The 13,546-nt window shown below is 45.5% G+C and overlaps 1 protein-coding gene across 1 annotated transcript in view; it reads left to right on the top strand.

Moving 5' to 3' along the window:
• The first annotated feature begins 3,831 nt into the window (after positions 1 to 3,831).
• The window catches only part of TAOK1 (TAO kinase 1), a 107,587-nt gene continuing 97,872 nt past the window's right edge, over positions 3,832 to 13,546 (top strand). The window contains exon 1 of the mRNA XM_048823761.2: positions 3,832 to 4,074. The gene's annotated coding sequence lies outside the window, so the exon portion shown is untranslated. The remainder of the gene's footprint in view (positions 4,075 to 13,546) is intronic.

A 13,546-nucleotide genomic window follows, 5' to 3' on the forward strand; every position in this document is an offset into this window, starting at 1 on the left:
ATTGAGCAGTCTGAGATGCTGTGCCCCTAGCAGCCAGCACTCAATCTAATCTTAATTTTACCTCTACGGAAAGTATTTATAGAACACCCATTACTATGGAATGTAGGCCCTTTTCTCCCGAGTCAGTTCTGAATCAGTGCCCCTCTGTGGTACACTAGGGGGGATGTACTGCTGGAGGGGCTGTCTTTGTTCTGAGACATAAAACCAAATCCTCACTGTAGTCTGAAGTCACTAAATAACCTATGGTAGGTTTCAGAGTAGCAGCCGTGTTAGTCTGTATTCGCAAAAAGAAAAGGAGGACTTGTGGCACCTTAGAGACTAACCAGTTTATTTGAGCATAAGCATCCGATGAAGTGAGCTGTAGCTCATGAAAGCTTATGCTCAGATAAGTTGGTTAGTCTCTAAGGTGCCACAAATCCTCCTGTTCTTTTTGTAAATAACTTGTGGTACTGCTACAGAAGTAGGGGTGTTAACACCAATGTCCTGGCCAAATTTCCACTTCAGGTCATTATAATGTGTCTTGAATAAATTCCCGCTACCCTTTCCCTGGAACACGGTATTCCTGTCCTAAACAATTGTGCAGTGCTGATGTGTGTTCTTAATGGCCTTGACTATACTAGAAAAGTTACTCTAGTGTAACTAAATTGATTTTAAATTGATCTAGTTAAACTAGCACAAGTCGTTAATGTAGGCAAACAAACTGGTTTAAAGAAAAGGAGGACTTGTGGCACCTTAGAGACTAACCAATTTATTTGAGCATAAGCTTTCGTGAGCTACAGCTCACTTCATCGGATGCATACTGTGGAAAGTATAGAAGATCTTTTTATACACACAAAGCTTATGCTCAAATAAATTGGTTAGTCTCTAAGGTGCCACAAGTTCTCCTTTTCTTTTTGCGAATACAGACTAACACGGCTGTTACTCTGAAACTGGTTTAACTCTTTCTTTCAGATTAGCTTGCATCAGTAAATTACCAAATTAAACTAAACCACTGTAACCTCGTGGATGCCTGACAGGACCATCTGAAAGGGTAGCACAAGCAAATACAGGCAGCAAGAGGAAGCCTAACAGGGCTTGAACAAAAGGGGACTAAGTGTACATTTATTTCTAGAAAGTCACAGTTTGTAATGACTTTTGTGTCCACGGGTTATGCTGTGGTTTATTACATGCCATGACCTGTTAAAGCAGCCACAGAAGATCCTTATCAGCTGCACCAAATGAGAATTTGGCCCTCCTTGTTATGAATTTTAAAGGCAATGCAGTCTGCAGGAACAAGCACCAGGCTGGAAGTCAGGAGATCCTGATTTCTAATCCTGACTCAGTGTGGCCATGTGCAAATCACTTCCCCGTACTGTCTCAGTTTCCTCATTGGTGAAATGTGCATAGTAATACCTACCTCCTAGGGATGTTGTGAGAATTAGTTAGTTAAAACCCATACAGTGCCTTGAACAGATAACACTCTGCACAAATGCTAAATATTACTATTGTAACACTTGCAATAAGAGCATTTATCATTTCTAAGTTGTTTTTAACATTCCAAAAACATACCCTCCTATGCTCATAATGTTTTAGGAGACTGGGCAATATAAGAAACAAAATCCGTGCTTTAGATCTGGCTGCTTGTGATGTGGATGGCTTTGCTTTTGTGTCAGGTGATGTGCTACAAACATCTTTGGCAGATGTGTGACATCCAAACTTTCTGGAATGGCTGTCAGCTTCAAGGCTGGGTTGATCAAATTAATCTTCAGTTTGCCTATCCCAACGCTTCTAACAACATATGCTGGGGATGATGCAGTGATGACAGTAACCAAGGTTTGATAGGTTTCAGAGGAACAGCCGTGTTAGTCTGTATTCGCAAAAAGAAAAGGAGTACTTGTGGCACCTTAGAGACTAACCAATTTATTTGAGCGCTCATGCTCAAATAAATTGGTTAGTCTCTAAGGTGCCACAAGTACTCCTTTTCTTTTTGCAAGGCTTGATAGTCATCTATATATGCCCTGATTTTCCTGATGGGAATCAAAGACTATGGTGTGAGACTCTCACATAGTATAGGTCAGTGTAACTCTGGAGCTGTGCTGATTTGCACCAGCTGAAGATCTTGCCCATTAACTCCAGATACCCACTATTCCTATCCCCCCCTCCCGTGTTTTTACTCAGGGTTAAATACTACCTGATAAAAATATAGATGTTGCCTCCTTGAGCACTCTAAATATTTAATTTGGGAACCAACGTGTACCATGCCAGCATATTCCTGATTATTGCTGTTACCTGATGGCTATCAAGAAAGGCCTCGGAAACGCAGGTAATTAGGTGTTATCCTCAGTGCCTGTTGGACAGTGTCCCCTGCTGGGGTTTCAAGTACAAGTTAGTTTACAGGGAGTCTCACAGGAAATTGTGGTTTTGTTTTGTTTTCCTTTTTTTTAGCATTATCAACAATGTTTGGTTTGCAACAAATTCCTATTTCTTAGCCAAGGCGCCTCAAACTGTCTTTATACTGTTGGTTAATATGTATTGAGCACTTTACAAACTATAGGGGACACAGTCATCTCACATGACTCAAGATTTAGATTTGGTAAAAAACAAACGTTTCCAAACCCAAAGTCCAATAGAACTGTTTCCATTAATTTGCCACTGAAGTGTCAGTGTAAATATCGGTTTTTAAACCTTCCCCTAAAACTTGCCCCCATGACTCTGAAAGGGAAATAGACTATAAACACAAATGAAACTGACTTCAATGATTTCCATTGCTCATTCTGAGAGAGAGAAACAGAGCAATTAAACAGCATGCATGGGGAAAAGTGAGATATTTAAATTCCTCTGGTATTAGTCTATAGGAAAAGAAATGCATGTCTCTACAATATGATTTTTAATTAATCCTCACAGAGCACCAATGTGAGATAAGTATTACCCTCCCATTTTACAGATGGGGAAACTGAGGCAGAGACCTCCAGTGACCTACCCAAGTTCACAAAGGCATAATAATCAGAGGCAGGATTAGAACTCAGGAGTTCATGTGCTCAGGCCACTTAGCCTCTGCCTCTCCCTCTCCTCTCAGCTAGACCCAGGGCAGTGGCTATTATGCAATAGCCCAGACTTGGCCAGGGGAGCTGGGGCTCACGATTTTTTGCTCTCACCTGGGCAGCACCCAGAGAAAGGCAGGTCAGTGTCACATCTACACCTGTCTCCATAGGACCCCGCCTCTTCTCCGTGCCCACACCCTGAGCCGCCCATGGGACTCTACCCACTCTACCCTCCTGCCCCCCCAATCCCTCCAGGGGCCCCCCACCCACTTTCCCCTCATGCCTCCTCCCCCCCTTGGGACCCCGCCCACATCCCCCCTCTCCCCTTGCACCCCCAAGGGACCCCTGAGTCCCCCCTCTCCTCACCCTGCCCCCTCTCCCCCCCGGGACCCCTCCTGCCCACTCTCCCCCCCGTGCCCCCAAGGGACCCCTGAGTCCCCCCTCCCCACACATCCCCTCTCCCCACCCCGCCCCCTCTCCCCCCCAGACCCCTCCTGCCCCACTCTCCCCACACACCCCCTCTCCCCCTGCGCCCCAAGGGACCCCCGAGTCCCCCCTCTCCTCACCCCGCCCCCTCTCCCCCCCCAGGACCCTTCCTGCCCACTCTCCCCACACACCCCCTCTCCCCCCCATGCCCCCAAGGGACCCCCGAGTCCCCCCTCCCCACACACCCCCTCTCCTCACCCTGCCCCCTCTCCCCCCGCCGGACCCCACCCGCCCGGAGCCGCTCCCCTCCCGCGGCCGGGAGGCGGGGGGGCGGCGAAGTCTCGCGAGAGGCGGGCGGGGGCCGCTGGCTGCGGGCGGCGCGGAGCGGAGCGGCGGACGCGGAGCAGCCGGAGCCCGGGAGAGGCGCTGAGGGAGGCGGCACCGAGCCCGGCCCGGCGACCCGCTCCGCACCGGGGGCACGGCCGGCCCCGCCCCGCGCTCGCTGCGGCCCGGCCCGGGGCTCCCGAGCAGGCGGGGCCCAGGCGGCCTCGGCTCCCCGACCCCTGCCATCTTAGCGGCCGAGCCCGGCCCCGGCCCCGGCCCGGGCCGCCTGCCGAGCCGACGGAGGGTAAGGGCCGGGGGCGCCTGGCGCCGTCGCTGCCGGCGGGGGGGGCGGCGCGGCGCGGGGGGCGGGGGGGGCGCGGCGCGGGGGGCGGGGGGGGCGCGGCGCGGGGGGCAGGTGCCCCCCCCCCGCCAGCGGGAGCGGCGTCCCCGGCCCCCCCCGCGCGCCACTGCAGTGCTGCGGCAGGCCCGGCCCGGGGGGCGGGAATGGCGGTTCCTCCTTTCCCTCCGCACGGCCCCCGCCGGCCCCCTCCGCACGGCCCCCGCCGCCGCCGGAGACAGGGCTGCGGCCCCGAGGGCGGCCCCGGGCTGCGAGCCGGCGGGAGGTGGCCGCTGGTTTCCTTTGCGCTGCGAGATGGTTTCGTGGCTGTGGGGGAGCGTGTGGTAAACGCGAATCAGCCCTTGTCGGCGTCTCCCTCCCCCCCCCCTCCTTCCCCTCCTGGCGTGAGGGGCAACGAGTCTTTCCTCGGTACAGCCAGGTGCTTTGTTTGTTTGTTTAAATAGCTCTTTTATTCCATCCTGCAGACTTGCTCCTCCCGGAGTGGTGAGTTTTTAGTGTAAATACCGTTTTGCTCAGTGCAGATGCGGGATTTAGGCGAAAGTGACCTATATAAAGACCTCTTCTTGCTTCCCTTCAGCTGTGTCTGTGCTTAGTGACCGTGCCCGCCTGTAAAATAACATTTTTCAAACATTTCAATCTGTCAAATCAAAATATCTAATTGGATTTAGATTTCTGAAACCTCTGTGTCAGTGTCGCTTTTGGTTCTTGCAGCAGTTATTTACAGATGTCTTCTAACCTGATTTGCTGCAAACGTTGTTGGAAATGTTAGGGTTCAACCTTATAACAGTAAAAAAAATACCGTAGGTTCATTGCATATTACAGGCACTCCGACAGCACAGTGGTGGGTGCGGTACAAGAAATGGAAAAGAACAGAGTTAGAATTATGTTGTCTAGTGTCAAGATTTAAATATCTTACTGAATATGAAAAAAATACGATTAGGTTTGAGACCCTTATTCTGTTTGTTTTCCCAGCAGAGAGCTAGTATTTATTGTGCTTGTACCTCCTGTTTATCATGGCCTGGAGTATTTCATTAGGTGGCATTTTAGTGAATGAGTTGGTTAAATAGCAGTTGCTTTAACTAGTTGAACCAATTGTGACCGTCATCTTTGATGACCACATTTCTAGCGTCTTTATAGCAATTTCTCCATAAAGGCCAGATGAGTGAGATGTTACCTTCAGGTTTGAATTTCATTGATTGGTTAGTGTTAATGCTATTTATAGTGAATCTGTCACATTCTCCTTGTTTTATGTATTTGCATAAAGGTGGTTGTTGTGGAATGTTTAAAAAGAAATGTTTCAAAATGCCATTTCTAATGTGCGGTAGTACATCTTGTTGAATACTCTAGTTCAGAGGCTAAAATGTCTGAAGAATAGCTCTAGTGTGTAGTACATTGTAATAGTGAAGACAATATCAAAGCAATGAAAAATCAGGATATATTTTAGTACTGGGGATGTGGATTTGTTTTTACATAGTTCATGACTACAGACTAACCCATCCTATTGCTATATATGTGATTTCAAATATTTCTCTCAAAACAAATTTTGAGGTTGCATCTTGATTCCAGTTGTTCCTGTTCACTATTTTGTAACTTTTGTTGTTTTGTAGCTTTTGTTACTTATGTCCAAGGACAAAATAACTAACAACTGATTTGAGCCTTCATGTTAGATTGTTCACAACATTGTCCTCGTTTATGCTAGTGTGTTTGCCCCTGGTTTTAGAACTCTTCTTCTTGGTATGTATTGCCACAAAAGTGGAGATACATTTGAATCCTAACTTGACATCTGAACTCGAGAGAGTGAATTTTTCTTTTGTGTTGTGGCTGTCTCAGTAAGGAGAAATTAATTCTGAAAGTTTTGTTTAAATATATGTAGCTTGTTGGTTAAAGTAAGAGTCTAAAGTGAAGTGCCTATAGACAGGTCATTATCCGAGAAGCTAAAATTAAATGGCACATGTCGAGGGCCAGATGTTGGGGTCAGAATTATGTATGCCTACAATTATTTAAATCCTAAACTGAACTATTGAAGTAGTGTACCTCACGTCACACCCTCCCTTTAAATTTCATCGTAAGCTAACTTTTAAAGAATTTCCTTTAAAAGTTATTTGCTCTCTTGTACCCATTTATATAACTTTCATCTTTGCCTTTGCTATAATTCCCCAGTGTTTGTTACTGGAATAAAATGTTTTAAACAGAAGCTGTAAGACACCACTAACTTTTTGGAATTAATGAGATTATTCAAAGAGAGACAATCAAATATCACACTGCTGATTACAGTTTTGTAATGTAAGGTCATTTGCCAAATGTCTCCTAATACTGCATTTCCTGTAATCTATATTTTCAGTGAACAGTAGATAAGGTAAGGAATTTGTTTTAAAGATTATACAGATTGATCATTGCTGTATAGTAAGATTAGTTTCACGATTGACAAAATGTGTGTAGTCTGCATGCATGCATGCCCGTGTTTGTTTGATTACTTGCTAATTGCAGTCTATTTTTTTTCTACCTCTAAAGCTTCATGTTGTAGTGACTCTTTTTTCCTCTGAAAGGTCGAGTGTCACTCTATCCACTGCAAGCAGACCATTGCTCCTAAGCCAACCAAATGGACAGTACAGTTCACTTGGAGAATATTTCTGTTGTGTGTTTAGCAAACAGTGGAAACCGGTTATTTTATTAAAGAAAAATGGACATTTGGATAGATTTGTGTCAAACTTTACAAAGACCTGTGGAGAGACAATGGCAAATGTCATAATTTTTTTTCTTGAAATGTATGTTGATGGCCAGTCAAGTTGTACTTAAACATATAGAAAAAAATTGTCTATTTTAGAATCACATAGGCGTGTATATTGGTACATTCAGGCCCATATTAGAAGCTAAGGATCTTTGTTCAGCTATTTAAGATAGAATATTATGGTTCATGATCCCATCCCCCAAAATATAAGGGCTAGGTCTAGCCTCATATTTCATAGAGCAGTATGTTATTAAGCATCATGATATTGTCTCCATGGCTCCATAAGACTACCCTCGCAAAGCGGGGAACCCATCTTTAACTCTAGACTTGTTCTTTCATTTCACAAGCCTGCAAGCTCCTGTCTGTACTAGAAAAATCCTCCATTGGTGACATCAGACTTCAGTTACAAATAACTCATGGCCTCAATCAACCATGGTTGAGAATGGCTTACCTGCAAGTATATTCAGAGCCATTTTAATACCTATTATGGGTATTGAAAATGGATTGGCACTGTCTACACTAGTGACCAAATTATTCTCACTCCTGAATTGACTTGGTGTAGGGAGAACTCCTGGTGGATACAATTTGTCACCCACTGGTTATTTGCTGCCAGGTTTAAGAGACTGAAAAGATAACTGAGTAGAAAGGGGTGCTTTAAAGCACTACTTTCAAAGTTTGTAGAAGGAGTTTTTTTAAAAGAGTGCACATTCTCCATTGTGATTTTAAGAGGAGGAGAGACTGGGAAACAAAATGGAAAAATCCCAAGGATAAAAGGGCATAGAACCACCAACCTCCTCCTGCTCAGGCAAAGTGGCGGGGAAGTTATGTTTTGAAGGGCTAGTAAGCAAAAACAGTTCACCCTGTGAAAATCTGTTTGGAGTATCAGGACATAGAGTTAAAGTGCATTTTTTAGGAAAAAAGTGTACACCACTGAGGGAAAGAGTGTAGATCTGTTTAATCACCATTTTAAACAGCTATATGATATTCTCCTTATTTATGTACTGACATACAGTTCAGAGCACATGAACACACACAGGAAGATGCTGTCCCTGTCTCAAGGTGCTTATAGTCTGTCTAAGCAACTCAACATGTTGGGTGACCCTAAGGAGGTTTCCTAGATCATCTTTGGGGGGGGAGGGAGAGGGGGAGGGGAATTGATAATCAGTAGCTGAAAGGATGAGTTTATTGCAATGGGATTGCAGTTAAAGGCTTCTTGTAGTAATTTATCAGAATTTGAAACAGTTATTTGTTGTGGGAGTTCCTGAGGAATCTGAGTTTCATAATTCCTGGTTTCTTTGCCAGAAGAAGTGACATCACTACCATTGTAAAAGTAGTTTGAAAATGGCCTAGTCTGTGGTTGTTTTCATCTACACACAAACCAATGCAGCATCTAACTAAAATTGCTTGAAAAAATGATTTAAACTGGTGTAAATTCCTGTGTGGACACACTTAAATAGATTTACACTTGTATTGCTTTCGCTTTTTGCCAATGATTTAACTTATCTTTAACTTATATGGATTTAAAACACAAATTTATGTAAAACAGTACAATTTATTGTCTAGATAGGAAGTTAGATTTCCAGTGTTCAAACATGTTGGCGTTTAGAGGAAGGATGGTTAGGTTTGGTTTCTAAAACAGAAAAAAAGCACTCTTAGTCCAGAATAGAGCGTCCACACATAGTTATTCTGAAATTCTTGTTCCACTTTCAATTTACATCCTTCCTTAGGCCTGGTCTACACTAGAATCTTACATCAGTATAGCTATATCTCTCAGGGGTGTGAAAAATCCATAACTTTTGAGATGTAGCTATACTGACTTAAACCCCTGTGTAGACAGTGCTAGATTGACTGACAGAAGAATTTGTCTGTCCACCTAGCTACTGCTTCTCGGGGGATGGATTACCTTGACTGATGGGAGAAACCCTCCCATTGGAGTAGGCAGTGTCTACACTGAAGCACTACAGCGGTGGAGTTATAATGTTTTAAGAGTGATGCATACCCTTAATCTGGAAGAATTTTCATGTATAGAAAACCCCTAAAATAGATAGATGGGCTCAACTCGTCACTGAAAGTGACGCTTTATTAATGTGAATGGGCAATAGTTTCTGACTTTTCCTCTGGTATTGTTTGGCTGTAGGCAGTTTTTTCGGGGTTGGGTTAATGGGGCATCAGCACATAATTTTAGATGGTGAACGCTATCTTCTACAAGAGAAAAAACTAGAAACTGAATTGTATTTTACTTTTTAAAATAAAATGGAAGTTTAGATTCTGAGGAAAAAAGCAAAAATCAAAAAGGTCTAAAGTTATGACACTTGCAGTTTTTCTATGGCTGTTACTTTGCACTGACACTGGCTATAACTATCTGCAGCCATGAAGATATTTTTGTTATAGTAAGGCATAATGTGCAGGGTGACATGTTCCCCCCCCCCCCATTCCCTTCACAGGTCTATAAAACATCTACACTTGAAGAACATATGAGATAAGTTAAATCTTATTTTAAGGTAGTTTTCTAGTGGTATGCCTGTGAATAGGTTTTGTGAATTTAATTTCGCTTTAGCTGTACATCTGTGATGTTAAACCACATTTAAAAATTCTTCTGGCTGTCTTATATGGATTCGAGAGTTTACCTACAGTTCAGTTTGAGACTGAACATCAATGTGTGTTACACTCAAAGCCCTTCATATTGGGTTTTTACTTCGTTTAAAAATTACTGGGAATTTCAGTGTTGATTCTAAAATTTTAAAAATGGGTGAAAATGGGTGACAAAAATGAAAGGCGGGAATGGGGGATGCCCAATACTCATGTAGGCTGGTGGAAGGATGCCCGGTACACATGGGAGTGGGGAAGGGTGCAGCAGGTGGTGGGGACCAAGAGGTGCCTGGTAATTACGATGGTGCAGTTGAGGAAACCTTCCGCTCCCTGTGGGCCTGTTGTTGCAGCGATCGGGTAGTCTCAACTGCCTGGCTCCCTGCCTATCTTGCTCCCCCATTGCAGAGCAGCAGTTACCAACGTGAAGTTACCCTCCTCTGTGCAGGCGTGCTGTATCGTCCAGCAGAGATTCTACGAGGGGGCAGCTGAGCCACCATCTCCCCTTCTGGACTGGGGAACCAGGCCTGGGGAGTTCCGTACTTCAAAATCCAGTTGAAAATTGGGAAAACCTGAAAAATGGCTTTTTTTAAACTTGGGAATTTTGGGGGAAAATTGGGAAAAACCAAAGTGCTTTAGTTATACCATAATTCTTAGAGCACCACCTCAGTGAGTAAAGTAGTCTTCAGCCTCTCCCTTACCTCAGCTACATTAAAAAACCCCTGCCTTTAGTAGCTTGCCTCCGTTGGCCGAGCATCAGAAGGCACAACTCTCTCAAGGGGCAGATGGGCCGCTGGGACCAGCCCACCTCTTTCTGCTGCTGAATCAGCCTTTCCACTCTTCCTTGTTGGTTCCTATAACATTTCTTGCCCACTCCCCAGCCTGGTCTCCTGAGATTACCCACCCTAACTCCTGTTGGTTGCAGACTTGAAGGGATTGGGAACCAGCAGCATGGGAAAGTGGAGCACATGATGAGGGTGAAAAGAAGAAGGGCTGGGGTCTTGCAGCAGGGAAGTAGTTTAGATAGGTTCTTCTCAGCATCCGTAAACCCTTCTTCCCTGGCGTAGTGCCACTCCATGGCAACAGCAAACCATGGGCTGTTAGCCTACTTTGCAAGAGTTAAATTGCATTAGAGCTCCTTTCAGGGATCTCCCATTTACACAGTATTAGGCATGTTGGCTTATCACTGTTTTCCCTCCCCTTTCTCAGAATATAATGCTGATCTCTCTCTCCAGTCCTCTCTTAATTGTTGACTATTCCGCCCTCAAGCCCAAGAGAGCAGGAGGAAGGTTATTTGTGGAGTTTGTCCTAATGCTGCTTCACAGACAGGCCACTGGAGTACAGTGAGAGGTGTGGAGTACAGTGAGAGGTGCGGTATCTCTTCCCCTGGGAAACCAGACTTTACTGGGGCTTCTGAAGTTGGGTCTCAGGGGCAGTACAACATGCTTTCTCTTCAGTATTAGCCTGGCTTGTAGTTGTCACTGACGTTAACTCCTACTTCGCACTTCCCCCCAGAGAAACATAAACCAGTCTGAGAAAGGGGGTTGTGGGTACTATAGGGGATATTGCTCTATTGAGACTTGAATGTCACTGGCTTTTCTTCCTCTTCTGCAAATACATGTTGCTTTTGTACTGTCTTGTTGGTGTAAGGTATGTGCTTTGGTCTCTCCGGGCTAGTCTACACTGGCAATGCTAAAGCACTGCTGTGGCAGCGGTTTAACGTGCCTTGTGTGGTCGCGGCGCAGCGCTGGGAGAGAGACCGTTCTAAAAATCCCACCTCAGCAAGGGGCGGAGCTCCCAGCACTTGGAGCACCATCCACTTTTCCCAGTGCTGGGGCACTGTTTACACTGGCACTTTACAATGCTGCAACTTGCTGCTCTCATGGGGGGTGTTTTTTCACACCCCTGAGTGAGAAAGTTGCAGCACTGTTAATTGCCAGTGTAGACAAGCCCTCAGTCTCTGTCTGTTCTGGAAAGCAACTGAGTTTAATAACAGTTAAAATCATTGGCGGATCATCCATGCTTTTGATGGGACTGAATGAGGTTAAATGTGTACCAGAACTGGGCTTTGGCAGTAGTGACCTGATGAATCATAGAATCATAGAATATAAGGGTTGGAAGGGACCCCAGAAGGTCATCTAGTCCAACCCCCTGCTCAAAGCAGGACCAATTCCCAGTTAAATCATCCCAGCCAGGGCTTTGTCAAGCCTGACCTTAAAAACCTCTAAGGAAGGAGATTCTACCACCTCCCTAGGTAATGCATTCCAGTGTTTCACCACCCTCATAGTGAAAAAGTTTTTCCTAATATCCAATCTAAACCTCCCCCACTGTAACTTGAGACCATTACTCCTCGTTCTGTCATCTGATACCATTGAGAACAGTCTAGAGCCATCCTCTTTGGAACCCCCTTTCAGGTAGTTGAAAACAGCTATCAAATCCCCCCTCATTCTTCTCTTCTGCAGGCTAAACAATCCCAGCTCCCTCAGCCTCTCCTCATAACTCATATGTTCCAGACCCCTAATCATTTTTGTTGCCCTTCGCTGGACTCTCTCCAATTTATCCACATCCTTCTTGAAGTGTGGGGCCCAAAACTGGACACAGTACTCCAGATGAGGCCTCACCAATGTCGAATAGAGGGGAACGATCACGTCCCTCGATCTGCTCGCTATGCCCCTACTTATACATCCCAAAATGCCATTGGCCTTCTTGGCAACAAGGGCACACTGCTGACTCATATCCAGCTTCTCGTCCACTGTCACCCCTAGGTCCTTTTCCGCAGAACTGCTGCCTAGCCATTCGGTCCCTAGTCTGTAGCTGTGCATTGGGTTCTTCCGTCCTAAGTGCAGGACCCTGCACTTATCCTTATTGAACCTCATCAGATTTCTTTTGGCCCAATCCTCCAATTTGTCTAGGTCCTTCTGTATCCTATCCCTCCCCTCCAGCGTATCTACCACTCCTCCCAGTTTAGTATCATCCGCAAATTTGCTGAGAGTGCAATCCACACCATCCTCCAGATCATTTATGAAGATATTGAACAAAACCGGCCCCAGGACCGACCCTTGGGGCACACCACTTGATACCGGCTGCCAACTAGACATGGAGCCATTGATCACTACCCGTTGAGCCCGACAATCTAGCCAGCTTTCTACCCACCTTGTAGTGCATTCATCCAGCCCATACTTCCTTAACTTGCTGACAAGAATACTGTGGGAGACCTTGTCAAAAGCTTTGCTAAAGTCAAGAAACAATACATCCACTGCTTTCCCTTCATCCACAGAACCAGTAATCTCATCATAGAAGGCGATTAGATTAGTCAGGCATGACCTTCCCTTGGTGAATCCATGCTGGCTGTTCCTGATCACTTTCCTCTCATGCAAGTGCTTCAGGATTGATTCTTTGAGGACCTGCTCCATGATTTTTCCAGGGACTGAAGTGAGGCTGACTGGCCTGTAGTTCCCAGGATCCTCCTTCTTCCCTTTTTTAAAGATTGGCACTACATTAGCCTTTTTCCAGTCATCCGGGACTTCCCCGGTTCGCCACGAGTTTTCAAAGATAATGGCCAATGGCTCTGCAATCACAGCCGCCAGTTCCTTCAGCACTCTCGGATGCAACTCGTCCGGCCCCATGGACTTGTGCACGTCCAGCTTTTCTAAAAAGTCCCTAACCACCTCTATCTCCACAGAGGGCTGGCCATCTCTTCCCCATTTTGTGATGCCCAGCGTAGCAGTCTGGGAGCTGACCTTGTTAGTGAAAACAGAGGCAAAAAAAGCATTGAGTACATTAGCTTTTTCCACATCCTCTGTCACTAAGTTGCCTCCCTCATTCAGTAAGGGGCCCACACATTCCTTGGCTTTCTTCTTGTTGCCAACATACCTGAAGAAACCCTTCTTGCTACTCTTGACATCTCTGGCTAGCTGCAGCTCCAGGTGCGATTTGGCCCTCCTGATAACATTCCTACATGCCCTAGCAATATTTTTATACTCTTCCCTGGTCATATGTCCAACCTTCCACTTCTTGTAAGCTTCTTTTTTATGTTTAAGATCCGCTAAGATTTCACCATTAAGCCAAGCTGGTCGCCTGCCATATTTACTATTCTTTCGACTC

The sequence above is a fragment of the Caretta caretta genome, chromosome 17 (assembly GCF_965140235.1).
Source record: "Caretta caretta isolate rCarCar2 chromosome 17, rCarCar1.hap1, whole genome shotgun sequence".
NCBI classification, from domain to species: domain Eukaryota; kingdom Metazoa; phylum Chordata; order Testudines; family Cheloniidae; genus Caretta; species Caretta caretta.